This window comes from Vulpes lagopus, chromosome 11 (assembly GCF_018345385.1).
Source record: "Vulpes lagopus strain Blue_001 chromosome 11, ASM1834538v1, whole genome shotgun sequence".
Taxonomy (NCBI): Eukaryota; Metazoa; Chordata; class Mammalia; order Carnivora; family Canidae; genus Vulpes; species Vulpes lagopus.
Window position 1 is genome coordinate 98,539,200 of NC_054834.1, and position 6,816 is coordinate 98,546,015.

At 38.0% G+C, this 6,816-nt stretch overlaps 1 non-coding gene across 1 annotated transcript; it reads left to right on the forward strand.

Moving 5' to 3' along the window:
• The first annotated feature begins 3,575 nt into the window (after positions 1-3,575).
• Positions 3,576-3,677, forward strand: LOC121472387. Its single transcript, XR_005982873.1, has one exon. It is a non-coding gene; the product is annotated as a U6 spliceosomal RNA (small nuclear RNA).
• Positions 3,678-6,816: the final 3,139 nt, after the last annotated feature.

Here is a 6,816-nt window from a genome sequence, read left to right on the forward strand (position 1 = left end):
GGCATAACTCAGAGCAAAACAGATAGAAGCACATGTCTTGTGCACTGACTCCTCTTCCCTTGAAATTTGGGGTGGAGTAGGGTTGTTATTGTTAAAACGATTGTAAGGCAGCTCTAACTGGGAAACATGGAAAGATGCTTGATTTGTCTGCTTTTGAAAGTTTTCATTTTAACAGCCTGTAAAGTTTTCACCAGCCTTTTCACATCAGTGTGATTTTAAAAAATGTATTATTTGTGGAAATCAAAATCAGAAATGTGAATTAAAAATATTCTGGGCCTTGTTATAAAACTATTTCGCTTTTATTATTAAAAAATTAGTTTCAAAAAAAAAGAAAAAAATTAGTTTCATATAGGGGCGCCTGGGTGGCTCAGTCGGTTAGGCATCTGCCTTCAGATCAGGTCATGATCTCAGGGTCTTGGGATCGAGCCCAAAGTTGGTCTCTGCAAAGTCAGGGATTTCTCCCTCTTCTCTGCCTCTGCCCCTCCCCCTGCTTATGCTCTCCTTCACTCAAATAAATAAGATCTTTAAAAAAATAAAAATTTTGTTTCATATTATTGGCCTTAATTTGCTATCAATTTGTCTTTTTTATGAAAATAAACCTCTAAACCTGTGCTAATTCTGTAGGATCATTCAATCGAGATGAGCTCCAAATAAATACTGTGTCTCCTCTTTGAACATAGTGAGTATATAAGAAAATGTGAGTTTACATTATAATTGGGGTATATGAAAAATTTAACTATGGTATATAAAAAATTAGAGAAAAATACAAATTAGTAACTGTTTTAGGACAAAGTTGTGTGGTGTGTGATAAGGGAAATAGCTTAAGAAAAGAGATTGGCCTGTTTAGAAAGTGCCTCACTGAGACCGACTTGAGCACGGATGAAAGAGATGGGGTGATTCATTTAGAAAACATTTCTTGGGGGGGCACCTTGGTGGCGCAGTTGGTTAAACATCTGCCTTTGTCTCAGGTCATGATCCCAGGGTCCTGGGATCGAGCCATGCATCAGGCTCCCTGCCCAGCAAGGAGTCTGCTTCTTCTTCTCCTTCTGTCCCTCCCTGCTCATGCTCACATTATCGCTCTCTCAAATAAAGAAAAATTTTTAATAAAAAACAAAAGAAAGAAAAATGTTTCTTGGTGTCCCTTAAATAAAACCTAACACTCCCAAGTCTGCCTAGACTAATCACTTTCTGGTGCAGAAATTTGTCCTTAATCTTCATTTTTTTACTTTGCTAATTATTTAGTTGCTTTCATGCCATCTAGTATAATGGAATAGATTATTAACTAAATGCTTCCAAAGATGTAGTCAGGAATTAAAAGTAAAGATATCTTTATGACCTTTCAGAGGTCCTGACTCAGGTCCAGGCTGAAATTTATATTAAAGAATTACATGAAAACAATATACTAATATAATAAATATTATTCCATTCTTTTTTCTCTGGTAAAACATGCTAGTAATTGAGAAAAAAACAATTTTATGTCACAGTTGACAATTAATATACAAAGAGTGTTTACATTAGAAGAAAATGAATAAGTATGTGGCTATGAGATCAAGTCTCTTTGTTACCTCTTGTCCATCAGGCACAGCATAGGGAATATAGTCAATAATATCATAATAATGTGTGGTGACATTGTGGTGGTGACAACACTTACTGTGGTGAGCCCTGAGGAATGTATAGACTTGTCAAATCACTATGTTGTACACCTGAAACTAATATAAAATTGTAGGTCAACTGTACTTTAATAATAAAGTAAGTTACCCATTTTTCACTTAATTTGTGGCAGGTACAGCTAGTTGCCTATCCAACATATGTTCTCCCTTTCTTTCTTAGTTACAGAACCCCATTCAGGGTTAAAAAATACTGAACTTCCCAAGTTTCCTTACAGTTAAGAATGATCAGTGATATGTGAGTTAAAGTTACTTGATATTGACTCTAAGAATGCATGCAAAGCGTATAGATCTAACTGGCTCATTTTTTTTTCCTTCCCCCCCCCTTTTTTTCCTGCTTGGAAGATGGATCTGGTGTCTGGTGGTAAAGCAACAATCTTGCACCCATGAGTACAGAAACCAAACATTAAAAAAAAAAAAAAAAAAGAAAGAAACCAAACATTAAGGATGGAGAAGTTGGAAACCAAAAGAGATTGAGTTCTTAAACTTTTTTTTTTTGAGTAGTTAGAGCTATTAACTATTTATGGATTCCATGTTATACAAGAAAAAGCCTCTATTTGTTTACGCCACTGAAGTCCGTCTTCTATTACATGCCGCTGAACACAACACAAACTGAGATATAATGCTATGGATCTACATCTCTGGTGCTTTTTGGTCTTTGATCTGTGATTACAGCAGAAATAGCCGTGACAGAATTTTCATTAACTTGGATCTGTCTTTTTTCCATATTCCATGGTATGTCTGATAGGGACCAACCAGCAGACAGAACCATTTTAGTAATTTGAACAAAGAAAATTTAATGTAGAGATTGTTAACCAATAAAAGGTATCTACTAAGAAGGATAGAGTAGATTCTAATTGTCAGAATAGCTACTACCCTTGGCTGAGGAAGAGTGAACAAAAAGGAAGAATTTAGAAATTTAGAGGAGAGGATATGGCTGTCACAGGCACAGAGCCCACTTGTGGTGAAGGAACTTGCTGGAGACACCAGTCACAAGTGAACCAGAAGACTGCTGAAGTGAACATAACCAGACCTCTCTTGCAAACCAACCCATGGGCTCCAACCAGAAGAAAGAAAAGTCATTTCCTCCAGCTCTGCCCCTGCAGGATCTTTCCATTGCCCTCTCTTGGGAAAGCCTAACATTTTGCCAGTTATCAAAGCAGAAATACCTGCAGGGTCCAGCTCTAGATAAGGAAGTAAAGCAAAGAAGGACTCATTTGTAGCTGAGAAGTCATAAGTTAATAACTGGCACAGATGGTAAGATTCTCAAGGGCAAGGATTAGGTCTAATTCATATTTATGTCTCCCATAGCACTTAAGAGAGTGTTAAACATGGTAGTCACTCAATAAATTTTTGCTCAACACATAAGGGCTTAGTATATACAAAGTAATATGAAATAATTTTTTTTCTCTTTTGACGAAGATATTAGTCTCTTTGGACAAATTAGGATGACCTCTAGAATGCCTTTTCTTTCTAGTATTGCAAAATTCAATCTAAGAGAAACTGAAGAATATTTTTTGATTTGTGACATGAGTTTGTTCAAACATTTTTATGTGCTTTTGAAGGACTCTGTGTTTATAATCTCATGTGCTTAATGAATTCATTGAAAAACCAAAACATTAAAGCCCTTTACTGATCCATTCTCTGATACAACTTAATATTGGCAGGAATGGAACATAAACTGAGGCAAGTTGTGAAGTAGGCAATGTCTGTCTGCAGTTCCCTTCCACTTCTTTTTTCATTGCCTTTGGTCCATTCAGAGAAACTTGCTCTTTCTGCAAGCACCTGGTATCCTCATAGTGACAAGTGACTATGCAAGTTTCTCCATGGCAGCACCTACTGAAGCCATCTCTCTCCAGGCAGTGTCCAGCTTCTGAACCCTTATCCACGGAAAATATTAATCTTTTAGTGCTTGCTTCAGTAGCACATATACCAGCATTATAATGATAGAGAAGATTAACACGGTCCCTATGCAAGGATAACACATAAACTCAAATATTCCATATTTTTACACTATACTAGCATTTACCTCAGAAGGTAGGTAGGGCAGGGGTGGTGGTGGATGTCAATGCATCTAAAAAGTTAATGCATCTAAGAAGTGGAATTACAAACGCATTTCCTATATTTAAAAACTAGAAGTTTCATAGATGGTTACCCATGGGAGAAGAAATAGGTTGGAGGGAATAATAATAGAAGCTAGACTTCTTTGAATATACTTTGCTTTGTAGATTTGACTTTGGAATTATGCAAACCATTTATGAACGTAAAGTTTTAAAAATCCTTAAATAATTGAAAGTAAGTGAAATAGATAAATTTAACTGTGCCTAGCTGATATCATAAGTACATAGGGTAAATACAAAGAGTTTCTATAGCTGGATAAAAAGATAGCACCTTGATCACTCCACTTTATGTGTGCTGGTCTCTTTGCTATTCCTCCAACACGCCAACCATATTCCACCTCAGAGGGCTGCACGTTGATTCTTTTAGCATGGACCACCTCTCGCTGTATATTCAATTGGTTTAGGAGTCTACTTTGTTCAAGTCTTTGCTCAAGTCTCCTCTTAAAAGAGGCCTTTCTGAATCCCTTACATATCTTTATATTTCTTTATAACACTTAATGCTACTACCATTATTTGTTTGACTTTCTCATCAGTCTCTAAGTCCATGGCTGCAAGGACCTTATTTTGTTCATTCCTATAGACCACAGAGTCTAGAACACCCTTGGCCCATTAATAGAGACTCAGTAAATTTTGAGCAATGAAGTTGGGGAAGGAAGGGAGAAACTGTTAACTTTTTCTTCACATACCACTGTATTTATTTGAGAAGTTACCATAAGTGGGAATTTCTTTAACATTTTAAAACCCGTAAGTTAGGAAAGTTTTAATAATTCACAATTATTGGGCACCTTTCATGGCTGAGCATCTGCCTTAGGCTGAGGTTGTGATCCCAGTGTCCTGGGATTGAGTCTCCCTGGGGAGCCTGCTTCTCTCTCTGCCTATGTCTCTGCCTCTGTGTCTCTCACGAATAAAGAAATAAAATCTTAAAAAAAAATCACAATCATTGATAGAATGCATTACATCATCCAGTCTGTGGTATTTGCATTAATTAACCCAAAGGGAAGCATTATTATTATTATTATGTTTTAAATATTTTATTTTTTAGTAATCTCCAGACGCAACATGGGACTTGAATTTACAACCCTGAGATCAGGAGTCACATGCTCTACTGACTGAATCAGCCAAGTGTCCCAAGGAAGCATTATTAAATGTTGACTTTTAGTTCTTGGTGATGGGCTTGGGGATAGCCTGACACAATGCTTTTTAAATTATACATGACTTTAATCTGTCAATGGAAGGCTATCCCTGTTTTAGTTTTTTTTGTGTGTGCCTGTTTTAGTTTTTTTTTTTTTAAGTTTATTTAGAGTGTATGTGCATGCACAAGTGAGTGGGTGGAGGAGTAGAGGGAGAGAATCTCAAGCAGACTTCCCATAGAACCTGGGGGTCCATCTTCCAACCCATGAGCTCATGACCTCAGTAAAATCACCAGTCGGGCTCTTAACTGACCGAGTCATCCAGGTGCCCCAGACTATCTCTGTTTTAAAGCACTATATATGTGTGCACATGCGTATACCTCATTTATATCTTGGCTAGAGTTTTTTGTGATTATAAGGCATTATGTCAATTTCAGCTACTTTTAAGATAATCAATTACATGTCCTATTCTCCTTTAAGAAATTAAATCCATCTGTATTCAATGGACCCAGATATTCAGCTTAGTGTTAAGAGATAAGAAGTTTCACAACACTAACAAGATGTTTGAGAGGACTCTTGCTTGTCAAACTTTTCTGCTATTCTAGCCCTAGTCTTTAAGGGCCATATTCCTAGTCCTAGTGCTGTGTGATATACATAGGGTCTTACATCAATTTTGGGAAGTTTAGGGTTTTCATACGGTACAAGTGTACCATGCTAAGTAATACTTCATTTTCTTTTGACTTTTGGATTATCATGACTCTGTGCAGCCCAGTAAGACTCATTTCAGCATTCTTTCCCTCCAAAACAGAAAAGAATTTGTGTTTGTGGTAGTTGGCCCAGTGGTAGCAACCACAGGAAACTAATATAGTCAAATTCTTGTCTGATTCCAGTCACAGGTTATCAACCTGGAGGGACAAATCAAAGATGGGGTGAGGACTTAATTTTGGAATTCAGGCAGCTGAACTGACTGGCATTGTATGGGATGGGTCATTCATAATAGATCTCAGTTTAGTACAAGGCCACGAAGATAAGCAGCAGCAGGGGTGTGCTCTGACAAATGATGGCATGATCTCCAAGAGCATAGGAGGTATACTAGACTAGTTGGCTGGCTAGGTCATAGGACCAGGTCCATTCAGGCCACCCAAAATATGGGAGGATAGGAAAAGATCCAGGTGAATAGACAGAAGTGTATCAGAAGGGAAGATTGATATCTCTGGACAGGTAGATACCAGAAGCTGATGTATAATATTGCTGAAATGCTGTTGAGCATAAAGCAACGGAATACTTTCAGAACCACACTGACTTCTAGGAGAAGAGCTAGGAATATCTCTCTAGGTTGGCCTCCATGTTGCTCTTAGGGTATAAAACCCTGTAGGAAGAGGGCAGCTAGAAGAGAGTCATCAACGATAGGGTGTTAGCCAGAATGGGAACAGAGGGAGCGCCAAGAAATGTGAGGCAGTGTCAGTCCAATGATGAATTAGTTTCATTGATAGCTCACTAGAGTGTAAAAGTCATAGGCTTCTATATTCATATTTCTTGACTATTCAGGTCTTGGCCAGGCACTTACTGGGCAGCAGGTCCCATGTATTCCTTTATTTTCTTCCCCCACTGAAATCCTATTTAGGTCACTGTCTTACTAGTGAGTCTACTCTTACCTAGTCTACTTGTCTTCATTGCTTCTTCAGATTCATGTGTCATACATTCAACAAGCATTTTATTAATTTATTATACACAATTGTGAGACTATTTTCCAAAGAGATTTCTTTGGTGAAAACTCTAGAATAGGGCAGCCCAGGTGGCTCAGCAGTTTAGCGCCACCTTCAGCCCGAGGCGTGATCCTGGAAACCCAGGCTCCCTGCACGGAGCCTGCTTCTCCCTCGGCCCATGTCTGTGTCTCTG